The 27,239-nt window shown below is 44.9% G+C and overlaps 1 protein-coding gene across 3 annotated transcripts in view; it reads right to left on the minus strand.

Moving 5' to 3' along the window:
* The window catches only part of RAF1 (Raf-1 proto-oncogene, serine/threonine kinase), an 85,272-nt gene extending 60,981 nt beyond the window's left edge, over positions 1 to 24,291 (minus strand). Inside the window, exon 1 of one of the 3 annotated variants that reach the window (XM_032149753.2) lies at positions 23,943 to 24,291. The gene's annotated coding sequence lies outside the window, so the exon portion shown is untranslated. Of the gene's footprint in view, positions 1 to 22,348; positions 22,478 to 23,942 lie in introns of those variants that run through there. The other 2 variants (XM_032149751.2, XM_058437287.1) reach the window with 2 other exon arrangements.
* Between the last annotated feature and the right edge of the window lie 2,948 nt (positions 24,292 to 27,239).

Below are 27,239 nucleotides of genomic sequence, written 5' to 3' on the forward strand. Positions count from 1 at the left end.
AGAGAGCTTGCAGAGTTCTGAGCACTATTCCCATAATCCTCATATCTCAATCTACACAAAGCACCATCGGGCTAAGAAACAGATTATATAGCAGGCAGAACACTCCTGGGTATGCAAACATGTTAAGGATCAAAGTAAGAAAAGAGTAACTATAGGGGCCATACTATATTTGCCAAAAAGTGACTTGTTTAAAAATTAAAAAGAAGCTGGGTGCAGCGGCTCACACCTGTAATCCCAGCACTTTGGGAGGCTGGGGTGGGTGGATCACCTGAGGTCAGTAGTTCAAAACCAGCCTGGCCAACATAGTGAAACCCCATCTCTATTAAAAATACAAAAAATTGGCCGGGCGCAGTGGCTCACGCTTGTAATCCCAGCACTTTGGAAGGCCGAGGCGGGCGGATCACGAGGTCAGGAGATCGAGACCATGGTGAAACCCCGTCTCTACTAAAAATACAAAAAATTAGCCGGGCGTGGTGGCGGGCGCCTGTAGTCCCAGCTACTCGGAGAGGCTGAGGCAGGAGAATGGCGTGAACCCGGGAGGCGGAGGTTGCAGTGAGCCGAGATCGTGCCACTGCACTCCAGCCTAGGGGACAGAGCGAGACTCCGTCTCAAAAAAAAAAAAAATACAAAAAATTAGATGTGGTGGCAGGCGCCTATAATCCCAGCTACTAGGGATGCTGAGGCAGGAGAACTGCTTGAACCCGGGAGGTGGAGGTTGCAGTGAGCCGAGATCACACCACTGCACTCCAGCCTGGGCAACAAGAGCAAAATTCTGTCTCAAAAAAAATAAAAATAAAATAAAAATAAAAAAGAAATCAGTTTACCTCCTTGTGCAACTCCTAATAAATTGCTGAGAAGTGATCTTACACAGGAATCCTGTATAATTTATTCTTATGCTCATAATCCAGAAGAATATAGGGTTGTGATAAAGGCATTTTCAACTCAACATAGTCATTTCAGCCTTCTCACCCTGTGGTCCACCTCTAGAAATAATTTCAGTGAATTGTTGCATTCAGAGGCATTTCTAAAAATGAATAAGTAGTACCAGATTAATAAACTGTAAATTAGACAACAAACTTTCAAAAACCCTGGAAAGGTTTTGCTGGTTTTTTTCAGTTTATGATATCCTGTAAAAAATAAGAAAGCACAACTATGTTCAAGGTGCAAGATTATTAGGGAGCAGCACACATACAAAGTACAATGAAGTAGCTTTGGGACAAGTCAAATCTGGAAAGACTACAATTATTAAAAAGTTACTACCTGTACTTAGGGTATCATTTTAAGTGATTTGAATCCTAATATTTTAAGGTACATCTGTCACATTAAAGCTAAATCTGAGGCATGAAGGTTTGAGTGAAAATGTTATTTTATCAACGTCTAGATAAGTAAACCATACTAGAACATCCACTTAAGTTTTCTCATGGACTGTACTGCCGCAACTACTCTCCCGAAAAATGAGATTAGATTCCTTTGGACAGTTGTAAGAATTATCACAATTCTGACTAATGCAGCAAGCTTCTCAGGAGTTAAGTGTACAAGAACTACAAGTCCTAAAACCTCCGTCCAAAAGAGAGTCAAGAAGCAGCTGGACAAACTTAGGGTTAAGGATGACTTTGTTTTGCCCTATCCCTTGGTTCTATCCTTTTGCTTATCAAGGCCTAGCAGTCAAATCTTCCTATTGCCCTTTCTGAGTAGAGAAACACCCACACGCAATAAACAATGTAAATACTTCAGGCATGGACATTTTTAAGTTTTCTTCAAAAACGCCTTAGCAAATCAATCATTATAATTAGGCACTTTGAAAAACCTCATTTTTGAGTTTTTTCTCAAATACTATATTTCACTTAAAAATATTAAGGTGGCCAGGCGTGGTGGCTCATGGCTGTAATCCCAGCACTTTGGGAGGCGGAGATGGGTGGATCACAAGGTCAGGAGATCCAGACCATCCTGGCCTACATGATGAAACCTTGTCTCTATTAAAAATACAAAATATTAGCTGGGCATGGTGGCACATGCCTGTAATCCTGGCTACTCAGGAGGCTGAGGCAGAAGAATTGCTTGAACCAGAGAGTTGCAGGTTGCAGTGGGCCGAGAGCGTATCACTGCACTCCAGCCTGGTGACAGAGCGGGACTCAGTCTCAAAAAAAAAAAAAAAAAAAAAAGGCCGGGCGCGGTGGCTCACACTTGTAATCCCAGCACTTTGGGAGGCCGAGGCGGGCGGATCACGAGGTCAGGAGATCGAGACCACAGTGAAACCCCGTCTCTACTAAAAATACAAAAAAATTAGCCGGGCGTGGTGGCGGGCGCCTGTAGTCCCAGCTACTCGGAGAGGCTGAGGCAGGAGAATGGCGTGAACCTGGGAGGCGGAGCTTGCAGTGAGCCGAGACTGCGCCACTGCACTCCAGCCTGGGCGACAGAGCGAGACTCCGTCTCAAAAAAAAAAAAAATTTAAGGTGGCAGGACAAAACTATCTAAGGTAGCCAGCCTTTTGGTATTAAGGTTTTAAGAGATTCTTAGATCTACCTAAAACCTAACTTCTGAAAACCCAGCAATGCTTTTTGTGTAGTTCCAATTCAAAAAAGTTTACTTAGTCAAGAGAACTTAGAATTTAACACAGCTTTACAATTTATTCAGCTCACCTTTCCACTATCTCACAGAACTGTTAGAATTAAACAGGCTAAAGCAGGTATTATTCATACTACCCCTTTTTTTATGAAGAAAAAAGTAAAATTCAAAAGGTTTAGTGACAATTTAAGAGAAGCAAAATTAAAAATTCAGATACTCAGACTTTACAGCTGTTTCCACTATAATACACTGATTTGAATGGTACATTAGGATTTGAAATTTTTATTATTTAATGATGTTACTATTACTTTTAAAATTTTTGTTTGTTTTTCACAGTTGATCTGTCCTTTGAAACCTAGGACTTAATTTTTTGGAATACAGTAATGTAGTGGTTAAGAGTTTTAGGCATTGAACTCAGAAAAACCCAGGCTGGAAGTTTAAGAGCTATCTAGAAGAGTTCCTAATTATGGTACTGTACTGTATTTATTTACTCATTTTTTTTGTAGAGGTGGGGTGGGGCAGGGGGAGGGGTGTCTCACTATGTTGCCCAGGCTAGTCTCGAACTCCTGGCCTCAAGCAGCATCTCAGCTCAGCCTCCTAAAGAGCTGGGATTACAAGGCATGAGCCACTGTGCCTGGCTTATTATATTACTCTTAAATAAATATTGGTTGTAAATAATGCATCAGACCTCTGTGTGGAGGAAAGAAAAAGACTGTATATACCATGTCTTATATATCACAAGCAATTAAAATTTTTCTTCATATCTAAGAGATTTTTTACTTCACTTCTAAACAACAAAGGATTTGGCTTAAATTCATTACTTTAGAGCAGTCATATTCTTAATGCTTTTTTATAACTTTTCCTTTCTTTTTACTCATTAAATAATATATTAATAGATGGTGTATCAAAAATCTAATCTTTGTTTTTTAGAGACGGAGTTGCCCTTTGTCACCTAGGCTGGAAGTGCAGTAGCTTCATCATAGCTTACTGCAGCCTCGAACTCCTGGGCTCAAGCAATCCTCCCACCTCAGCCTCCTGAGTAGCTGGAAAAATATAATCTTTCATTCATGCAGCTAACATTATAATCTACAGCAAATGGATAAAGAATTGACAGGCAGAATATAATAACGATATTACCAGTTTCTTTTAAGTCTTTTTTTTTGAGACGGAGTCTTGCTCTGTCATCCACGCTGGAGTGCAGTGGCACGATCTCAGCTCACTGCAACCTCTGCCTCCAGGTTCAAGTAATTCTCCTACCTCATCCTCCTGAGTGGCTAGGACTAAAGGTGCACACCACCAATGCCCTGCTAATTTTTGTATTTGTCTTTTGTTTTTTTTTTGAGACAGAGTCTCACACTATTGCCAGGCTGAAGTGCAATGGCACAATATTGGCTCACTGCAACCTCCACCTCCTGGGTTCACATGATTCTCCTGCCTCAGCCTCCTGAGTAGCTGGGATTACAGGTACACACCACCACACCCGGCTAATTTTTTGTATTTTTGGTAGAGATGGGTTTCACTATGTTGGCCAGACTTGTCTCGGACTCCTGACCTCGGGATCCGCCTGCCTCAGCCTTCCAAAATGCTGGGATTACAGGTGTGAGCCACCACGCCCGGCCTAATTTTTGTAATTTTAGTAGAGACAGGGTTTCAACGTGTTGGCCAGGCTGGTCTCAAATTCCTGACCTCAAATGATCCACCCACCTTGGCCTCCCAAAGTGCTGGGATTAAAGGAGTGAGCCACTGCGCTTGGTTTTTAAAGTCATTTTTAAAATCTTCATTACCGGCCAGGCGTGGTAGCTCACGCCTCTAATCCCAGCACTTTGGAAGGCCAAGGCGGGCAGATCACGAGGTCAGGTGATCGAGACCATCCTGGCTAACATGGTGAAACCCCGTCTCTACTAAAAATACAAAAAATTAGCCAGGCGTGGTGGCGGGCACCTGTAGTCCCAGCTACTCGGGAGGCTGAGGCAGGAGAATGGCGTGAACCCGGGAGGCGGAGCTTGCAGTGAGCCGAGATCGTGCCACTGCACTCTAGCCTGGGCGACAGAGTGAGACTCTATCTCAAAAAAAAAAAAGAAAAATTCAGGCCAGGCGTGGTGGGTCACCCCTGTAATCTCAGCACTTTGAGAGGTTGAGGCAAGCGGACTGCTTGAGCCTAGAAGCTTGAGACCAGCCTGGACAACATGGAGAAACCCCATCTCTACAAAAAATCAGCCACGTACGGTGTAGCACATGTGTAGTCCCAGCTACTCAAGAGGCTGAAGCGGGAGATCACCTGAGCCCAGAGAGGTCCAGGTTGCAGTGAGCCATGATTGTGCCACTGCATTCCAGCCTGGGCAACAGAGTGAGACCCTGTCTCAAACAAACAAAACAAATAAATAAATTTTAAGTGGTCACAACACTGGAAAAAAAATAACTTTCACACATAAAAAGTTTCTGATGAGCAAATATGCTCAAATGTTAGTTTCCTAACCAGTCCAAAAGGGCACTCTCATGCACTGCAAGGTGATGTGTATGTGTCAATATTTTTAGTTTCCTCACTCCTCTTTCTCAATTTCTGACCACAAACTGGTAACTTCATCAGATGACAGCCCAGAATAAACACACATGAAGAAACAAGCCACTCTACTCTTCTAAAAGTTTGCAGGGGCTGTACAAGTTTACAAAACAGACTCCTACATTTTAAAAGTGTAACTTTAAAAATACAAGTTAAAAATAAGCTAGTTCAAAAACAATTATGCTAAAACAATCAGCTCCACAAGCGATACCTGCAGCCAACTTTATTTTTAACTCTCACCACAAATGACCTGAAATTATTTTCATTTTAAATCACTTTGTCTGGACTCTTTTTTAACCCAAGTTTTTCTTTTCACCTTCAAATCAGTCATTGTTTTCTTCATCTAGTCAGCAACTGCTGATTTTTAAAATAAAAAGACGTGTATTCAAAGGACACCATTAACACAAATACCAAAACACACAATGTACAAATAAAACATGGTTTAGGAATGATTATTCAGATAGCCAAGTAACAGTGGAGTTAAAAAAAAAAAAAAAGCTACATAATGAAGTAGGAAGAAAGGGGGAAAAAAATCACCTGAAAACACAAACAATTTCAACACTAATTTCTCTTTCATACTAAAGGCATTGATTTTCACAGTAAATCTTGCATATTCAACAAATGGTTAAAAAAAATTAGCCCTCCTCAAAGATAAGGACACAGAATATAAGTGAATCATTCTTTCTACACACTGGCATCACTCATTTGGGCAGAGGAGATGTGTCCTCAAGAGACGAGGTATTCCCCCATGTTTACATCTTACCAAAGTAATTTCAAGAAGTAACCATCTATATTAGCCGGATGTGGTGGTGCACACCTGTATTCCCAACTACTCAGAGGGCTGAGGCACGAGAATCATGTGAACCCAGGAAGCAGAGGTGGCTGTGAGCCGAGATCGCACCACTGTCCTCCAGCCTGGGTGACGGAGTGAGACTCTGCTTCAAAAAAAAAAGTAACCATCTGATTCAGCCAGCTCCCCTACACTTCCTTCTGGAGTCAATGGCTTTCAAATAGAAAAATTCCCATCGGCAGGGTGCGGTGGCTCACGCCTGTAATCCCAGCACTTTGGGAGGCCAACGCAGGCAGATCACCTGAGGTCGGGAGTTCAAGACCAGCCTGACCAACACGGAGAAACCCAGTCTCTACTAAAAATACAAAATTACCTAGGCGTGGTAGCACATGCCTGTAATTCCAGCTACTTGGGAGGCTGAGGCATGAGAATCGCTGGAACACAGGAGGCAGAGGTTGCAGTGAGCCAAGATCACACCATTGCACTCCAGCCTGGGCAACAAGAGCAAAACTCAGTCTCAAAAAAAAAAAAGAAAAATTCCCTAGTCTTTAGTGGTGCGCTCAATAGTAAACTTTAACAACTTCTAAGAGTTACAGTAAGACACCTGTAAAACTGATATTTGTTCTTCAGAAATTACTTTTAACCAACTTTTCGATAATAATTTTCTCAAAGAAGGACATGTTTAAAATTTTTCCCTGGCCAGGCATGGTGGTTCATGCCTGTAATCTCAGCAATTTGGGAAATCAAGGCAGTAGAATGGCTTGGGCCAAGGAGTTCACGATCACCCTGGGCAACAGAGTGAGACCTCATCTTTATAAAAATAATACAAAATTAGCTGGGCATGGTGACACATGCCTCTAGTCTCAGCTACTCAGGAGGCTGAGGCGGGAGGATCACTTGAGCACAGGAGTTTGAGGGTGCAGTGAGCTATGATCGTGCCACTGCACTCCAGCATGGGGGCCAGAGACTGTCACACACACACACACACACACACACACACACACACACAGTTTTCACTGTTACTTACACCATTAATTCATTAAAGCTCTAAATTACACCCTGCTATTTTGCCAGAGGATAAAATAGTAAATGAAACACAAAAATATAACCTAGGGTCAGGGGCTAAGGCTCACACCTGTAATCTCAACACTTTGGGAGGCCGGGGTGGGAGGAGTGCTTGAGCCCAGGAATTCCAGATCAGCCTGGGCAACTGAGGGGGAACATCAATTCTACAAAAAAATTGTTTTTAATTAGCTAGGCAGCCAGGCGCAGTGGCTCATGCCTGTAATCCCAGCACTTTGGGAGACCAAGGCGGGCGGATCACGAGGTCAGGAGTTCGAGACCAGTCCGGCCAACATAGTGAAACCCCATCTCTACTAAAAATACAAAAAATTAGCCAGGTGTGGTGATGGGCGCCTGTAATCCCAGCTACTTGGGAGGCTGAGGCAGGAGAACTGCATGAACCCAGGAGGCGGAGGTTGCAGCGAGCCGAGATCACGCCATTGCACTCCAATCTGGGAGACAGTGCGAGACTCCATCTCAAAAAATAATAATAATAATTAAAAATAAATAAATAAATAAAAATAAAAATAAAATTAGTTGGGCATGGTAGTCATGCCTACAGCCCCAGCTACTCAGAAGGCTGAGATAGAAGGATTGTTTGAGCCCAGGAGGTCGAGGCTGGAGTGAGCCGTGACTGCATCACTGCACTCTAGCCTGGGTGACAAAATGAAACCCCATCTCAAAAAAGAAAATATAACCTACATAATTATATACCAAAGCATTGAAGAACTACATGTATTTCCTATAATCTTGTTATAATCCATCATCCAGTATAGGACACTGCACAAAATTAGGTACTCAAATATCTGCTGAATATTAATGGAGAAAAGTTAACAATTACAATATTTATCCTAACCCTTTTTCATGAATACCGAATCACTATCACATAAATCTAAAGAACCGGAATGCCTCTCTATAGACTGTAACCCAGCATGGAATGAAAGGAAAATAAGAATAAAGAGCACCATTCATTCAACAATTTCTAAGAATCTACTTTCAACTGTTAGCTGCTTTGAGGAATATAAAGTTCAGGGAGACATGGTCCTTGCATTCCAGAACTCCTTAAAGTAGAAGTAAAAACCACCACTATTTAACAAAAATTGAATGTGTGCTAGGCATTGAGCTAAGAGCTTTCAGGAAGACAAGTAGGCCTACAACAAAATATGAAATTAAGGGTAGGGAGGATTCCTACCTGAAATCCTACCTGAAATATTAAAGGGGTAATATTTCAACAGACTAACGCAGAGGTAAAACAAAAGCTAAAGTGTGCCCGGGAAATAAGCACAGACAAGCAGGTAAAGAAATGAGCCTGATGAAGGATACTGCCTTTCTTATTGTAAAGGCACTCATTATAAATAGCAAGCCTTTTTACTTCTAAAATGTTTACCCTGCTTTGTTTTTTTCTACAGCACTTAAACATTACACATATTAGAGCAGGTCTTTTAACCCCGTCTTTGTTTTATCCTTCCTTTCCTTCTCCCAATAACCAATTATTCTTCAGTGTTTTCCTACATGCTTATAATCTCATACCAATATATATAGATTATACAGGAGTGCAGTGGCGCCACCTCGGCTCACTGCAAGCGCTCCGCCTCCCGGGTTCAAGCCATTCTCCTGCCTCAGCCTCCCGAGTAGCTGGGACTACAGACGCCCGCCATTGCGCCCAGCTAATTTTTTGTATTTTTAGTAGAGACGGGGTTTCACCATGGTCTCGATCTCCTGACCTCGTGATCCGCCCGCCTCGGCCTCCCAAAGTGCTGGGATTACAGGCTTGAGCCACCGCACCCGGCCCAATATACTAATTTTTTAAGATACACGAATTGGGCTGGGTGTGGTGGCTCATGCCAGTAATCCCAGCACTTTGGGAGGCCAAGGCGGGTGGATAGCCTGAGGTCAGGAGTTCAAGACCAGCCTGGCCAACATGGTGAAACACTGTCTCTACTAAAAATACCAAAAAAATTGGCCAGGCGTGGTGGCTCATGCCCGTAGTCCCAGCTACTCGGGAGGCTGAGCACGAGAATTGCTGGAACCCGGGAGGTGGGGTTTGCAGTGAGCCGAGATCGGTTGCAGTGAGCCGAGATGGCACCACTGCACCCTAGCCTGGTCAATAGATCGAGACTTGGTCTCAAAAAAAAAAAAAAAGATACACGAATTGATCACAGAATACATGTTCAAAGAGGGAGGGAAACAAATTAAAAATATGAGCTGGGCACGGTGGCTCATGCCTGTAATCTCAGCATTTTGGGAGGCCAAGGCAGGCAAATCACTTGAGGTCAGGAGGCTGAAACCAGCCTGGCCAACGTGGTGAAAACCCGTCTCTACTAAAAATACAAAATTAGCCAGGTGTGGTGGTGCATGCCTGTAGTCTCAGCTACTCAGGACGCTGAGGCAGGAGAACTGCTTGAACCCAGGAGGCAGAGGTTGTGGTGAGCCGAGATCGTGCCATTGCACTCTAGCCTGGGCAACAAGAGCAAAACTCCATCTCTAAAATAAATAAATAAATAAATGATATAAAAAATTAGCTGGGCAGGGTGATGAGTACCTGTAATCCCAGCTACTCAGGAGGCTGAGGGAGAAGAATCGCTTGAATCCAGGAGGCAGAGTCTGCAGTAAGCCAAGATCATGCCACTGCACTCCAACCTGGGAGACAGAGCAAGACTCCATCTCAAAAAAACAATAATAAATAAAAATAAGCCAGACGCGATGACTCACGCCTGTAATCCCACCACTTTTGGGAGGCCGAGGTGGGTGGATCACAAGGTCAAGAGTTCAAGACTAGCCCGGCCAAGATGGTGAAACCCCGACTCTACTAAAAATACAAAAATTAGCCGAGGGTGGTGGCGGGCACCTGTAATTCCAGCTACTCAGGAGGCTGAGACAGAGAATCGCTTGAACCCGGGAGGCAGAGGGTGCAGTGAGCCAAGATCACGCCTAATAATAATAATAATAATAAAAATAAAACTACAGAAAAATACCAAAAGCTTAAAATAACCTATAGATGACAAATGTGAACATTTGTAGATATATGTATCTAGTCTTTTTTTTTTTTTTTTTTTTTTTTGGAGACAGGATCTCACTCTTGCCCAAGCTGGAGTGCACTGGGAAGATCATGGCTTACCACAGCCTCAACTTCCTGACCTCAAGTAGTGATCCTCCCGCCTCAACCTCCCAAGTAGCTAGAACTACAGGTGCACCCATGCCCAGCTAATTTTTTTTTTTTTTTTTTTTTTTGTAGAGATTAGGTCTTCTATGATGCCCAGGCTGGTCTCAAACTCCTGGGCTCAAGTGATCCCCCTGCCTCAGCCTCACAAAGTGCTGGGATTATAGGCATGCTCTACCTTGCCCTGACTCCATCTTTTCCATGCAGATACATACTTGTAAATACTTTTCTTCAAAAAAAATGAGGTCTTAATATATTTTAGTGCTGTTTTCACTCAATATGCAACTGACCCTTCCCAACACACACTGAACTGTGCAGCTCCACTTATACGTGGATTTTTTTTTCAATAAATATATTGGAAAATTTGGGGAGATTTGTAATAATTTGAAAAAACTGGCACTTACCCTATAGCATAAAAATATCAAAAAAATTTACATGTTAGGTATGTCATGAATGCATCCAATGTATGTAGATACTAGTCTTTTACCATTTACTATCATAAAATAAAACACAAATTATAAAAAGTTAAAATTTATCAAAACTTAGGTTGGGCGCGGTGGCTCACGCTTGTAATCCCAGCACTTTGGGGGGCTGAGGTGGGCAGATCATAAGGTCAGGAGTTTGAGACCACAACACAGTGAAGCCCCATCTCTATTAAAAATACAAAAATTAGCTGGGCATGGTGGGGGGGTGCCTGTAATCCCAGCTACTCGGGAGGCTGAGGCAAGAGAATCACTTGAACCCAGGAAGCAGAGGCTGCAGTGAGCCAAGATCGCGCCACTGCACTCCAGCCTGGGCGACAGAGCTAGACTCGGTCTCAAAAAAAAAAAAAAAAAAAAATCAAAACTTATGCATATACTTACAGACCGTACATAACACCATTTGCACAGACACACATTCACAGTTGAGAGAAATGTAAACAAATGTTAAGATGCAGTATATTAAATAACTGCAGCACATTAAATAACTGCAGCCAGGCGCAGTGGCTCACATCTGTAACCCCGGCACTTAGGGAGGCAGAGGCGGGTGGATCACGAGGTCAGGAGGTCGAGACCAGCCTGTCCAACATGGTGAAACCCTGTCTCTACTAAAAATACAAAAAATTAGCCAGGTGTTGTGCAGCTACTCAGGAGACTGAGGCAGGAGAATCACTTGAACCTGGGAGGCAGAGGTTGCAGTGAGTACAGTGAGCCAAGATTAAGCCACTGCACTCCAGCCTGGGCAACAGTGAGACTCCATCTCAAAAAAAAAATTTTTTTTAATTAAATAAATAACTGCATAAAATTAAATGATGTTGGCTGGGTGTGGTAGCTCATGCCTATAATCCCAGCACTTTGGGAGGCTGATGCGGGTAGATCGCTTGAGGCCAGGAGTTTGAGACCACCCTGGGCAACAGGGTGAAACCCCATCTCTACTAAAAATACAAAAATTAGCTGGGCATAGTGGCACAGGCCTGTAATCCTAGCTACTTGGGAGGCTGAGGCAGGAGAATCGCTTGAACCTGGGAGGCAGAGGTTGCAGTGAGCTGAGATCTTGCTACTGCACTCCAGCCTGGGTGACGGAGTGAGACTTTGCCTCAAAACAAAACAAATCTGTTGTACAAACTATATTACTATAGTAATTTCATAACCACCTCTTCTTTCTATTGCAGTGAACTCAAGTGTTACAAGTTGCAAGTATCCACTTAAAAGGCCTTGTGTCCCTGTGAGCAGTTGGTCTCTCCGGTACATTTCCTATTGCAGTAAAAAGTGGTATCTCTTGGCTGGGCACACTGGCTCATTCCTGTAATCTCAGCACTTTGGGAGGCCGAGCTGGTGGATCACTTGAGGTCAGGAGTTCAAGACCAGCCTGGCCAACATGATGAAACCCTATCTCTACTAAAAATATAAACATTAGCCAGTCGTGATAGCGAGTGCCTGCAATCCCAGCTACTAGGGAGGCTGAGGCAGGAGAATCGCTTGAACCCAGGAGACAGAGGAGAGCCGAGATCATGCCATTGCACTCCAGCCTGGGCGACAGAGCAAGACTATGTATCAAAAAAAAAAAAAAAAAAAAAGTGATCTCTCATGGGTCTTCTGTATTTTTCATCGTGTACAGTACAATACCATAAACTTTGAATAACACCATGGGTTCCATATGAAGTGCCACTAGTGATGCTGGAAGCGCTCCCAAGAAGCAAAGAAAAGCCATAACATTATAATAAAAAGTTGAACTGCTTGACTTATACAGTAGATGCAGGTCGTCAGGTCAGCAACTGCGATTGCTGGCCATTTCAAACAGACTATTCATCTTTTCTTTCTCTTTTTTTTTTTTTTTCCAAGCGACAGCATCTTGCTCTGTTGCCCAGGCTAGAGCACCATGGCACAATCATAGCTTATTGCAGCCTCCAATTCCTGGACTCAAATAATCCTCTCTCCTCAGCCTACCAAGTAGGTAGGACTACAGGCGCATACCACATGCCTGACTAGTTTTTTTGGTTTTAGAGATGCGGGTCTCACTATGATGCCCAGGCTGGTTTTGAACTCCTGGCCTCAAGCAATCCTCCCTCCTCGGCCTCCCAAAGTGCTGGGATTACGGGCATGAGCCACAGAGGCTGGCCCTAAATACATTACACAATAAAAAAGTATGAGAGGCCGGGCACAGTGGCTCATGCCTATAATCCCAGCATTTTGGGAGGCCAAGGCGGGAGGATCGCTTGAGCTCAGCACTTCGACATCAGCCTGGACAACATGGCAAAACCCCATCTCTACAAAAAATACAAAAATTAGCTGAGTGTGGTGGCACACACCTGTAGTCCCAGGTATTCAGGAGGTTCAGCAGGGAAGATGGCTTGTACCTGGGAGGTCAAGGCTATGATGAGTGGAGATCGCACCACTGCACTCCAGCCTGGGCAATGGAGTGAGACTGTCACTCAAACACAAAAAAAGGGTATGAGTATAAAGTAACTACAACTATGTGTATCAACTTATAGAAAAATTTATTCATTTTTTTTTTTTGCTTATTTTTCTTCTTACACCTCACAAGGATGAAAGAAAAACAGTGTTCTTTTTAAAAAGATGTCATTAATTGTGTAATTAATGTATCTCTTTGAACAACATTATACATAAGTTTAAGAGGGAGGAAAAAACCCATCAGATCCAAATATAGCCAAATTCAAAGGTTCTGGTTTGCCCATTAGATCTAAGTAGCAATAAGAAGAAAAGGAGGGCCGGGCGTGGTGGCTCACGCCTGTAATCCCAGCACTTTGGGAGGCCGAGGCGGGCGGATCATGAGGTCAGAAGATCGAGACCATCCTGGCTAACACGGTGAAACCCCGTTTCTACTAAAAGTACAAAAAATGAGCCAGGCGTGGTGGCGGGCGCCTGTAGTCCCAGCTACTCGGGAGGCTGAGGCAGGAGAATGGCCTGAACCCGGGAGGCAGAGCTTGCAGTGAGCCGAGATTGCGCCACTGTACTCCAGCCTGGGCTACAGAGCAAGACTCCATATCAAAAAAAAAAAAAAAAAAAAAAAAAAAAGAAGAAAAGGAGGGCCGGGTGCAGTGGCTCAAGCCTGTAATCCCAGTACTTTGGGAGGCTAAAACAGGAGGATCAATTGAGGCCAGGAGTTAGAGACCAACCTGGTAAACATAGTGAGACCCCCCCCACCTCTAAAATAGTAAAAATAATAATTTTTTTAAATGCAAAAAGAAAAGCCTGGCCGGGCGCGGTGGCTCACGCTTGTAATCCCAGCACTTTGGGAGGCCGAGGCGGGTGGATCACGAGGTCAGGAGATCGAGACCACGGTGAAACCCCGTCTCTACTAAAAATACAAAAAATTAGCCGGGCGTGGTGGCGGGCACCTGTAGTCCCAGCTACTAGGAGAGGCTGAGGCAGGAGAATGGCGTGAACCCGGGAGGCGGAGCTTGCAGTGAGCTGAGATCGCGCCACTGCACTCCAGCCTGGGTGCCTGGGTGACAGAGCGAGACTCCGTCTCAAAAAAAAAAAAAGAAAAGCCTACAACCACTTCACAATCATTAGGGTTGTTATTTTATTTATTTATTTATTTTTTGAGACAAAGTCTCACTCTTGTGGAGTGCAATGGCACAATCTCAGCTCACTGCAACCTCCGCCTCCCGAGTTCAAGCGATTCTCCTGCCTCAACCTCCTGAGTAGCTGGGATTACAGGCATGCGCCACCACGCCCAGCGAATTTTTTTTGTACTTTTAGTAGAGCCGGGGTTTCACCATGTTGGCCAGGCTAGTCTCAAACTCCTGACCTCAGGTGATCCGCCCGCCTCGGCCTCCCAAAGTACTGGGATTACAGGCATGAGCCACCGTGCCCGGCCCAGGATTGTTATTTTAAAAATTAAAAAAGAAAAAATAGTAAGTGTTGGAAAACGTGGCAAAAGTGGAACCCTTGTGCTTTGCTGGTGGGAAATGTAAAATGGTGCAGTCACTGTGCAAAACAGTTTGGCAGTTCCTCAACCATATGATCCAGTAATTCTACTCCTGTGCATTACCCTAAGGCACTGAAAGCAGGGGTTCAAACAGATATTCGTACACCAGTGTTCACTGCAGCATTATTTACAACAACCAAAAGGTGGAAATAATCCAAGTGTCCATCACTGATGAGGAGATAAACAAAATGATATATTCATACAATGAAGTATTATTCAGCCATAAAGAGGAATAAAATACTGATACATGCCACCACCACATGGATAAACCTCGGAAATGTGCTAAGTAAAATAAGCCAGACAAAAAAGGCCAGATAGTTTATGACTCCCCTTACATAAGGTACCTGGAATAGGCAAATTCATAGACAGAAAGTAGAATAGGGGTTACGAGGAACTGGGCATAGGGAGGAATGAGGAGTTCTTGCTTAATGAGTACTGTTTCTGTTTCAAGTAACGAAAAGGTTCTGGAAACAGGCAGTGGTGATGGTTTTAAGACATTGTGAATGTTGTTAAATGTCACTGGATTATAGATACACACACACACACCCCACCCCCAATACCCCCCTCCAACTTACATAAGACAGCCTAGGGGTCCATTTTGCATTGTTAGGCAATACTAGATAATACTAGCCAGGGAAGTCACAATCTCTCCTCTCAAAATCACACTATAATGCTAGGCCAGACTAAGGTCAAATATGGTAGAAGAGTATCATTTATCCCCTCATTCTCTCTGGGTATAACTTTCTTCCATATCTAAAACCTATGAATGCAAAAGGAAATAGCCAGCATGGTAACAGCTGCTTGAGCTGAAGAGTCAGTGTGCTGCTAAAGCAGGCAAATGTCATCAAGGGGCTAGCAGGCAGAACCTAGAGCACTCTACATATAATGCCCAATAGCGGGAGAAGCTTAAGTAACTTAGCTCCTCCAACAGACAGGTCCTAAGTTACAAAGTTCTAAGTTTGAATTTAGTAACTATAGCCTCTTTACTGTAAGCATTTTGTAGAGATGGCAGTAGAGTGAAACTAAATCCATAAGTGATTAACATCTGATTAATGTTTGCTGTGTAAGACAAGGTTTTAAGAACTGGAGATATATAAATAAGAATAAGACATGCCCCACTGGAAATATATAGGCAAGAGTAAGACATGCCTCATTTTTAAACAGAGACATAAGACATCTATAAAAATACAAAAAAAAAAAAAAAAAAAAGACATCTATACAAGAAATTCAACTTGGCCACTGCGGTGGCTCACGCCTGTAATCCCAGCATTTTGGGAGGCTGAGACGGGTGGATCATCTGCGGTCAGGAGTTCGAGACCAGCCTGGCCAACATGATGAAACCCCATCTCAACTAAAAATACAAAATTTAGCCAGGTGTGGTGGCAGATGCCTATAATCCCTGCTACTTGGGAGGCTGAGACAGGAGAATCACTTGAACCCGGAGACAGAGGTCGCAGTGAGCCAACATCATGCCACTGTACTCCAGCCTTTGTGACAAGAGTGAAACTCCATCTCGGGGGAAAAAAAAAAGAGGAATAGATAAAAGTAAGGAAATGTCAGCCTCTCTCAATTAGATAAGGTCCTTGAAGGTAGGAACTTGCCTTATGCTGCACCAAGTGCACTGGCCTGCACCTACCAGGGGCTTAAAATACTGGCTTTTGATTTCCACTAAACATACTATTACTATGAGAAAGCCGTGTGAGCAAGACACGGAGGCAAGAATTATATATACTTAGTCTGGTAGCCAGGGAGAGCCTGGAAAATTTGAGCAAGAAAGTAAGGCCAGCACATCTACCCTTTTTTTTTTTTTTTTTTGAGACGGAGTCTCGCTCTGTCACCCAGGCTGGAGTGCAGTGGCGCGATCTCGGCTCACTGCAAGCTCCGCCTCCCGGGTTCACGCCATTCTCCTGCCTCAGCCTCTCCGAGTAGCTGGGACTACAGGCGCCCGCCACCATGCCCGGCTAATTTTTTTTTTGTATTTTTAGTAGAGACGGGGTCTCACCGTGGTCTCGATCTCCTGACCTCGTGATCCTCCCGCCTCGGCCTCCCAAAGTGCTGGGATTACAAGCGTGAGCCACTGCGCCTGGCAGCACATCTACCCTTAAATATTCTTGTGTCGTCACAAAATAGGATACATAAGAATTCACATTTCCCTCTGTGAAAGAAAGCTGGGTAGCTAGAGAACAAAGGGTAACGTAGAATTACTATGCACAACATAACTTTCTATATCCTTTAAATTTTGTGACATGTGACCTTATTAATATTTAATTCTTAAGAATTTCCAGGCAGGGGTCAGGCGCAGTGGCTCACACCTGTAAATCCCAGCACTTTGGAAGGCCGAGGTAGGCAGATTACCTGAGGTAGTGAGCTCGAGACCAGTCTCACTATCATGGAGAAACCCCATCTCTACTAAAAATACAAAATTAGTTGGGCATGCCTGTAACCCCAGCTACTCAGGAGGCCGAGGCAGGAAAATCGCTTGAACCTGAGGCAGAGGTTGCAGTGAGCTGAGATTGCGCACCACTGCACTCCAGCCTGGGCAACAAGAGCAAAACTCCATCTCAAAGAAAAAAGTGCACAATAAAATGGCTTTTATTATATTGACAGTTGTGGATCCATCTCCATAACTGTAGAACACTTTTATCACCCCAAAAAAAAAAAACCCCTATCACAGTCACTGACCATTCCCTACATCCCTCAGCCCCTAATCTACTTTCTGTCACTAAAGATTTTCCTATTCTGGACATTTCATATAAATGGAATAATTCAATATGTTGTCTTTCCTGCATGGTTTCTTTTACTTAGCATGTTTTCAATGTTGTAGTATACATCAATACATCCTTTCTTTTTATTACTGAGTAACATTCCATCACATAGTAGTGCTCCCCATATCCACTTGGAATATGTTCCAAAACTACCAATGAATGCCTGAAAGCAAGAACAGTATACTATACTGTATACACTATGTTTTTTCCTATACATACATACCCATGATCAAGTTTAACATATAAATTAGGTACAGGCCGGGCGCGGTGGCTCACGCTTGTAATCCCAGCACTTTGGGAGGCCGAGGCGGGTGGATCACGAGGTCAGGAGATCGAGACCACAGTGAAACCCCGTCTCTACTAAAAATACAAAAAAAAATTAGCCGGGCGTGGTGGCGGGCGCCTGTAATCCCAGCTACTCGGAGAGGCTGAGGCAGGAGAATGGCGTGAACCCGGGAGGCGGAGCTTGCAGTGAGCCGAGATTGTGCCACTTCACTCCAGCCTGGGCGACAGAGCGAGACTCCGTCTCAAAAAAATAAAAAAAAAATAAAATAAAATAAAAAATAAATTAGGTACAGTAGCCGGGCGCGGTGGCTCACGCTTGTAATCCCAGCACTTTGGGAGGCCGAGGCGGGCGGATCACGAGGTCAGGAAATCGAGACCACGGTGAAACCCCGTCTCTACTAAAAATACAAAAAATTAGCCGGGCGTGGTGGCGGGCGCCTGTAGTCCCAGCTACTCGGAGAGGCTGAGGCAGGAGAATGGCATGAACCCGGGAGGCGGAGCTTGCAGTGAGCCGAGATTGCGCCACTGCACTCCAGCCTGGGTGACAGAGCGAGACTCCGTCTCAAAAAAAAAATAAATAAATAAATAAATTAGGTACAGTAAGAGACTAATTATAATTAATAATGGAACAATTATAAGAACACACTATCGGCCGGGCGTGGTGGCTCACACCTGTAATCCCAGCACTTTGGGAGGCCGAGGTGGGTGGATTGCCTGAGCTCGAGAGTTCGAGACCAGCCTGGCCAACATGGCGAAACCCCGTCACTATCATAAAAGTTATGTGAGGGCTGGGCGTGGTGGCTCACGCCTGTAATCCCAACACTTTGGGAGGCTGAGGCAGGCGGATCACCTGAGTTAGGGAGTTCGAGACCAGCATGACCAACACGGTGAAACCCTGTCTCTACTAAAAATACAAAATTAGCCAGGCGTGGTGGTGCATGCCTGTAATCCCAGCTACTCAGGAGGCTGAGGCAGGAGAATCGCTTGAACCCAGGAGGCAGAGGCTATGTTGAGCCAAGATCATGCCACTGAACTCCAGCCTGGGCAACAAGAATGAAACTCCGTCTCAAAAAAAACAAAAACAAAAACAAAAAAACAAACAAAAAAAATTGACTGCCACTGCCTGCTGCTTCCCATTTATTAACAAAAAATGTAAACAACCTCTAAATCATAAAGATTTTAAAACTGTAAACTAGCTTTAGGATTGTTAAGCCCCACCCAGTAAAACCCCTTAGAATCTGGCCTAAAAATAAAACCGTGTGTCAAGTGTTCCTCAAAAAATACTATGTACACTGATTGGAATGTGATGCCAATTAACATATTTTGTGAGTAATTTGCCAAACTTTAGATAGCCTAGGCCAAAACCAGTAACAAAGAAACAACACCCACTTGACATTTTCCTTGGTTAAGCTGAGATTCTAGGGGTCATTTTAGAAGAAAGGCAAACAGATCTGAAATTAACTAAAATCATTTAGAGCTACGCAAGTCATTGTGGGAGAAAAGAAGTAACAAAATGACTCGAACATTGTAAAATTAAAGATCAAACCTTAATGTGTAATTAAGGAATTTTTACTTACAACTCTAAGGCAAGAAAAAAATAGCCATTACTATCAAGAGAATTACAAGGCAAGATGCCTGAGCTAGCCTGTAATGCCAGCACTTTGGGAAGCCAAGGCGGGTGGATCACTTGAGGTCAGGAGTTCAAGACCAGCGTGGCCACCATGGTGAAACCTCGTCTCTACTAAAAATACAAAAATTAGCCAGGCAAGGTGGCCAGTGCCTGTAATCCCAGCTATTCGGGAGGCTGAGGCATGAGAATCCCTTGAACCTCGGAGACGGAGGTTGTAGTGAGCCAAGATCACACCACTGCACTCCAGCCTGGGCAATAGTGCCAGATTTCATCTCAAAAAAAAAAAAAAAAAAAAAAATTACAGGCAAGATAAGTTAGCCCTATACCAAAAGTACCAACTGAATTGCAACACAAATATCTAATATTACATTTTGAACCCAGTCAGATGAGCAATTAGGAATTCTACCCTCCCATACACATACCAATAAAAGACCTAAACAACCTCACCCTAAATAAACCCAGTGTTCTCTGATTTTCCAATTAATTTATTCAAGGTAAGTAATTTTCCACCTCATAGTCATTTGTTTTGAAGAAATGACTCCCAAGATCTGCACAACTTAAAAACAAAAAACTAAGTCAAAGCTCAATTTTATGGTTTCATAAACCCCCTCACTGTCACATTAGTCCACTGCCTTTCAAAGGCAATATTTAAAATTCTCTTCTGCAAGTCAACATTAAGGCATGCTGTTTGGCTAACAAGCTCCTCCCAAGATCAAGATTATTATGTATGGCCTATTATGTTCCCAACATGCAAACAAAAGTACTCCCTCACATAACATTTTTTTAGGCAGCAGGTTACTAACAAAGATTTACCTGAAATTTAAATGTAGAATCATACATTTACTACTAACAGACTACCTGAAATAGTAGTTTAAAGTTATCAACTATATTTTTTATTTCGTAAATAATCCAGTACTTCTGGAAAAAATCCAGTACTTCTGGAAAAGTCTAATTTAACTTCCAAGAAGCATGAACTTGTTTAATCTTCAGGGCAAACAAATGACATGTTATAAACTAAAAGCAACTAGTCTCAGAGCAATTGTAATATAATACTTGATGTTTAACATTCTTCACTTCATCTTTTAGATATTTTTTGTCAGAAATTACCAGCTTAATCTGCTTCTCACTGTTTTTTTCAGCTAAACCAAATCCCATAAAATATGCTCAAGCCTTCTATTGAAGGCACACTTTTTTTTTTTGAGACAGGGTCTCACTCTGTCACCAACACTGGAGTACAGTGGCATGAACATGGCTCACTGCAGCCTCAACCTCCCTGGGCTCAGGCAAGCCTTTCACTTCAGCCTCCCAAGCAGCTGGGACTACAGGCATACTACACCATACCCTCCTAATTTTTTTCTTTTTGTGTGTGTGTATTTTTTGTAGGGACAGGTTTTCACCATGTTGCCCAGGCTGGTCTCAAACTCCTGAGCTCTAGCAATTCACCAGCCTCGGCCTCCCAAAGTGCTGGGCTTACAGGCCTGAGCCACAACTGGCTGATGTTTTTACAACTACTGACAAGACTTTAACAAAACTAAGGAACTCCACTACAATTTATAATCACAAAACACCACATATCAGCCAGGCACAGTGGCTCACACCTGTAATCCCAGCACTTTGTGAGGCCAAAGCAGGTAGATCACAAGGTCAGGAGTTCCAGACCAGCCTGGCCAATATGGTGAAACCCCGTCTCTACTAAAAATATAAAAATTGGCTAGGCGTGGTGGCAGGCGCCTGTAGTCCCAGCTACTCAGGAGGCTGAGGCAGGAGAATGCTTAAACCCGGGAGGCAGAGGTTGCAGTGAGCCGAGATCGCGCCACTGCACTAAAAAAAACACCACATATCTTTAAAAGATAAGCCTTTAGTACAGAAACAGTAACAGGTTTATTTTTCCAAGTATCCCAGCATTCAACTGGGTCAAATGTTTATATTGCATTTTAAACAGCTTAGCCCTTCAGTGATAAGGGTAAAAACAAGCCAAAATAATCCTGAATGTTCTTCAGTGGTATATAATCATCACAACCAAAAAAGATTTAGGAACTGCAACTGAAGTCTGTTAATTCCATAATAGTCACTTTAGCATGAACATTAATCACAATATTATAGCTATTTTAGGAAAATTATGTTTATGGGGATAAAGATTTTGTAACAGGTTGTTATCCGAGAAGTCAATACAAAGAAATAGTTTATAAAATACACTTATTAAACTAAAAATACATTCTACACTTTTTTTTGATGTCTGTTTTCTATAGTCATCCAATTTCTATAAGACTGGGGAGTACATTATTCATATTTAAAATTTAGGCCAGGCACAGTGGCTCATGCCTGTAATCCCAGCGAGGCCGTGGGAGGCCGAGGTGGGCAGATCTCTCGAGGTCAAGAGTTCGAGACCAGCCTGGCCAACATGGCAAAACCCCCATCTCTACTAAAAATACAAAAATTAGCCGGGCGTGGTGGTGTGCGCCTATAATCCCAGCTACTCGGGAGGGTGAGGCAGGAGAATTGCTTGAACCAAGGAGGCGGAGGTTGCAGTGAGCCGAGATCGCACCATTGCACTCCAGCTTGGGCAACAGAGTGAGACTCTGTCTCAAAAAAATAAAAAATAATAGAACAATAAAATAAAAATTAGTAGGAGAGTGTTCTACATTTATAAAGTTAAGATTTTTGTGAGCAAGTACAACTTTAAGAGAATTTTTTGCAAGAATCCCCAGGAATGTATGAGTTCAATTCATTCACCACTGTGTAAGTGCAAAACGTTTGATATAAAACACGTATCAAAAATGTTCTGCTGGCCAGGCACAGTGGATCACACCTGTAATTTCAGCACTTTGAGAGGCTGAAGCTGGAGGATCACTTGAGCCCAAGAGTTCAAGACCAGCCTGGCCAACATAGTGTGACCGCCTCTCTATTATTTAAAAAAAAAAAAAAAAAAAGTTCTGCCTGGCCAGTGGCTCACCCCTGTAATCCCAGCAAGCACGTTGGGAGGAGAGGTGGAGGCAGCAGGATCGCCTCAGCCCAGGAGTTTGAGACCAGCCTAGGCAACACTGCAAGACTCCATCTCTACTATTTTTTTTTTTTAATTAGCCATGTGTGGTAGCACCTGTCTGTAGTCCCAGCTACTCAGGAGGCGAAGGCAGGAGAACTGCTTAAGCCCAGGAGTTAGAGGCTGCAACCGAGCTACGATCATGCCACTGCACTCTAGCCTGGGCGACAGAGTGAGATCCTGTTCCTTTAAAAAAAAAAAAAAAAAAAAAAAGTTTGAATTGTTCTGAAAAAATAAAAAAAAATTTTAAAGTCATTAACTAAGTTAAACTAAATATGTTCAATCACTATCAGCTTCAACATCAACAAAGGGAGAAAATTATCAGCAAGAATGAAGATTCAGCAACCCATGTACAATAATCCAAATTCAACTAGTTCACTATCTACAACAAAGACAGCCCCCTCACAATTCTAGCAACTTTTATTTTACTCATCTCTCACCATTTCCTTCCTGCACCCCAGGCAAGTTGCTGCTCCCCAAACTCATCCCAACTCCCACATGCCTCTAAGCCTTTGTACCAGCTGTTCCCTGAGCTCCTCCTCACCTGGTGAGCACTTACTCACCGGTCTTTCAAAACTCGACTCAGAAGTCTCCTCGAGTGTAGAAGCTTCCTTAACTCCTCCCCAAGCAAAACTAACTGTTCTAAATCCCCACAACACTTGATAAGCCAATTCTTATCACACTGCATTGTTTTCACGCCTTAGGAGCGCAGGGAGGGCAGAATCTCTCTACTCAGCCCACAGAGGACCAGGCAAGCAGAAACGCTCAATGAACGTGCCTTGAATTCATTTCCCACTTAGATTAAGTGACCCCCTAGAACCCGTTCACATCTCAAGGATACACATAAGTTCCATTCCTTCTTCCCACCACAGAATGAATACCAGGGGCACACCCAGAGCCCTAGAAAGAGAACAATGAATGAACACGGCCGCCTCGCCTCTCACGACGTCCAAACGCCTCTCTCGGGCATCGACTCGCTCGCAGAGCCTCAGCAGCTGCAGAGCTGAAGCGTCCCGGCGGCTCTCGCTTTGCACAAAAGACAGCCCTGACTCTTCATTCCAAAGCGTCCTGAGGCCAATCCTCTATAAGTATCCCAAGCCTTTCATTAATAACCCACAGAGTCCTGATACCCAAGGCTAGTCCTGATACCCAAGAAGAGGCCCCTGTGCCTTTGTGGTAGGGCACTGGCCAGGTTTCTCCTCTCTCACCCGATTCCTCACGTCTTCTCTAAAAGGATGTCACTTGACTGAAGTACCCTGAGAAAGGGTGCAAGCCCGGGTCCCACATTCGGCGGCCCAAGAAAAAAGGAATTGGCCCATCCAAGTGACAAGAGATATGGGGCAGCTCTGGGCGGATTTTCCCACTGCCAAATATGAGGAATGCGCATGGCATAAGGGTGGCGTTGGCACGTTTCCGCCAAACACAAGGAAATTTGAGTGGGATGTGGGAACTAGGATCGCCGGCCATGACACCGGACTCCGGGGCCCCCGCCCAACGCTACCCGGGGTGACAGCGGCCTGGCCCAAGCCCTCTGCCCGGCAGCCGCGGGGCCGCTCCATCAGCGCCACCCAGGCCCGGTCGCCCTGGAAGCCGATCCCTCAGCCCCGCTGCCCGGCTCCCCCGGCATCCACGACTTGGCCCTGCCACCTACCTGAGGGAGCCAGGCCGCCCCAACGTCCTGTCGTTCGGCGGCAGCTTCTCGCCCGCTCCTCCTCCCCGCGGCGGGTGAGGGAGCGGGAGGCGGTCACATTCGGCGCGTCCCCAGTCCAGGGGACGGAGCCCCGAGCAGCCCCCGCATCGTAGCAAACGCACTCCGCGCCTCAGGGCACGCGCCCCAAAGCCCGGCCAGCTGACCCTTTTCGGGGCCCAAAAAAAAGCAGCAGAAAACCGTTCCCGCCTCACAATCGTTTTCCTCTTACTCCCGCCATCTAAGATGGCGGCCCAAGCGCCCGCGATTAAGACTCTCGGGCGGCCCCGGCAAGCGAGCCTTCGACTCGGTGCTCGTCCTCCCGACCTGCGACGCCACCGGCTCTCCGATTCTGCGCGAGCCCTACTGGCAGTCGACTTCTAACTTGGCTCGGGCATCCATCGCTCTAGCCTGAACTCAGGCCCCGCCCCCGGGGCGTGGCCTCGCGATCTGGTGGCCGCCATTTCGAAGCTGAAGAGGTTAGGCGATGCTGACTTGCTTTCAGGAGGGGTACTCGGTAATCGAGAAGAACCGGCTTTCGGCCAGCCAGGAGTGGCCAGAGGCCTAGAACGGGAAAAGAAGGCCTGCCTGCCCAGCATTGCAAGGCCCAGCGATCACCAGACGTGCCCCAGGACACAGGGCACAGTGTCCAACTTTGACGCGTCCTCTCCGGTCACTTTAATACCATATCACGGCTCCACCACTTGCCAGCTATGTGGACAGTCCCTGAACCTTAAACAGTCTTTTCCTTGTGTGTAAATTCGGGGTTCATTTTTCCCCCATCACATTAGCAACAGGTTAGAAAAACTGATAATATCCAGTTTGGTCCAAGGTATATTGAAACATGTTGTGTGCCCTCGCGGCGCTACCACAGTGGAACTTAGACATGTTAAAAGTGTATATCCGGCCGGGCGCGGTGGCTCACGCTTGTAATCCCAGCACTTTGGGAGGCCGAGGCGGGCGGATCACAAGGTCAGGAGATCGAGACCACGGTGAAACCCCGTCTCTACTAAAAATACAAAAAATTAGCCGGGCGTGCTGGCGGGCGCCTGTAGTCCCAGCTACTCGGAGAGGCTGAGGCAGGAGAATGGCGTGAACCCGGGAGGCGGAGCTTGCAGTGAGCCGAGATGGCGCCACTGCACTCCAGCCTGGGCGACAAAGCGAGACTCCGTCTCAAAAAAAAAAAAAAAAAAAGTATATATCCTTCCTCCTGGCAGTTTCACTTCTAGACACTAATTCTAGAGAAATAAGTACACACATACACAAAAAGTTATGTGTGAAGATATTTAATGCCATATTATTTGCATTCTGGAGAAACACTGGGGATGAAATGAAGATTAATAGGAAACTGGTTAACAACGCTGCTACACATCCAATCTGGGTTGTCATCCATCCAAGAATGAACTAGATACAGTTACTGAATTTTAAAAAAACAACAAAAAAAGGGCCGGGCGCTATGGCTCACTCCTGTAATCCCAGCACTTTGGGAGGCCGAGGCGGGCAGATCACTTGAGGTCGGGAGTTTGAGACCAGCCTGACCAACAGGGAGAAACCCCGTCTCTACTAAAAATACAAAAATTAGCCGGGCGTGGTGGCGTGCGCCTGTAATCCCAGCTACTCAGGAGGCTGAGGCAGGAGAATCGCTTGAACCCGGGAGACTGAGGTTGCAGTGAGCCCAGATCGCGCCATTACACTCCAGCCTGGGCGACAGAGCAAGACTCTGTCTCGAAAAAATAAATAAATATAAAAAAATAAAAATACAAAATTAGCTGGGCGTGGTGGTGCATGCCTGTCATCCCATCTATTCGTTAGGCTGAGACAGGAGAATTGCTTGTACCCGGGAGGCAGAGATTGCGGTGAGCCGAAATCGCGTCATTGCACTCCAGCCTGGGCAACAAGAGCAAAACTCGCCTCAAAAAAAAAAAAAGACACGGCTGGGCGTGGTGGCTCACGCCTGTAATCCCAACACTTTGGGAGGCCGAGGCGGGCAGATCACTTGAGGTCATGAGTTTGAGACCAACCTGGCCAACATGGTGAAACGTCTCTACTAAAAAATACAAAACAAATAGGCTGGGTGCGGTGGCTCACGCCTGTAATCCCAGCACTTTGGGAAGCCGAGGCGGGGGGATCACGAGGTCAGGAGATGAGACCATCCTGGCTAACACAGTGAAACTCCGTCTCTACTAAAAATACAAAAAATTAGCCGGGTGTGGTGGCGGGCGCCTGTAGTCCCAGCTACTCGGGAGGCTGAGGCAGGAGAATGGCGTGAACCTGGGAGGCGGAGCTTGCAGTGAGCCGGGATCGCGCCACTGCACTCCAGCCTGGGCAACAGAGCGAGACTCCACCTCAAAAAACAAACAAACAAATTGGCCAGGTGTGGTGGTGCGTGCCTGCAATCCCAGCTACTCAGGAGGCTGAGGCAGGAGAATCACTTGAACCCAGTAGGCAGAGGTTGCAGTGAGCCGAGATAGTGCCACTGCACTCCAGCCTGGGTGACAGAGCCAGACTCTGTCGCAAAAAAGAAAAAAAAAAGTCATTAAGTTTAAAAAGCAGAACATTACGTATGATCTTATTTATGCAACACAGGAACACAAGATACCTACCTAATACTACAGAATGCCATGTGCACTATTACTTTTCAATATTGAGAGCCTATTAGGTACCACACATTATTTTGGACATAGGAAAATTAACAGTAATCAAAATCCCTGCCTTCTAGTAATGGGAGACTAAAAGAAAATATAAATAATGAAATTCAGGCTGGATGTGGTGGCCAAAGCCTCTAATCCCAGCACTTTGAGAGGCCAAGGAAGGAGGCTCACTTCAGCCCAGGAATTGAAGACCAGCCTGAGCAACATGAGACCCCATCTCCACCAAAAAAAAAAGACAAGAAAATTAGTGTGCATGGTGACATGCTCCTGTAATCCAACTAGGGAGGAGGCTGAGGCAGGAGGATCACTTGGAGTTGGGGATAGCACAAGCTATGATTGCCTCACTGCACTCCAGCCTGGACAACATAGCAAGACCCTGTCTCTTAAAAAAGAAGAAGAAAGGAAAAATGAACAAAGTGAGAATGACAGGAGTATGTGGACCAACGTAAAAATAAATGTAGGAGAAAGACTGGCCGGGCGTGGTGGCTCACGCCTGTAATCCTAGCACTTTGGGAGGCCGAGGCAGGCAGATCACAAGGTCAGGAGATCGAGACCATCCTGGCTAACACGGTGAAATCCTGTCTCTACTAAAAATACAAAAAATTAGCCC

Source organism: Hylobates moloch, unplaced genomic scaffold, assembly GCF_009828535.3.
Source record: "Hylobates moloch isolate HMO894 unplaced genomic scaffold, HMol_V3 SCAFFOLD_4, whole genome shotgun sequence".
NCBI classification, from domain to species: domain Eukaryota; kingdom Metazoa; phylum Chordata; class Mammalia; order Primates; family Hylobatidae; genus Hylobates; species Hylobates moloch.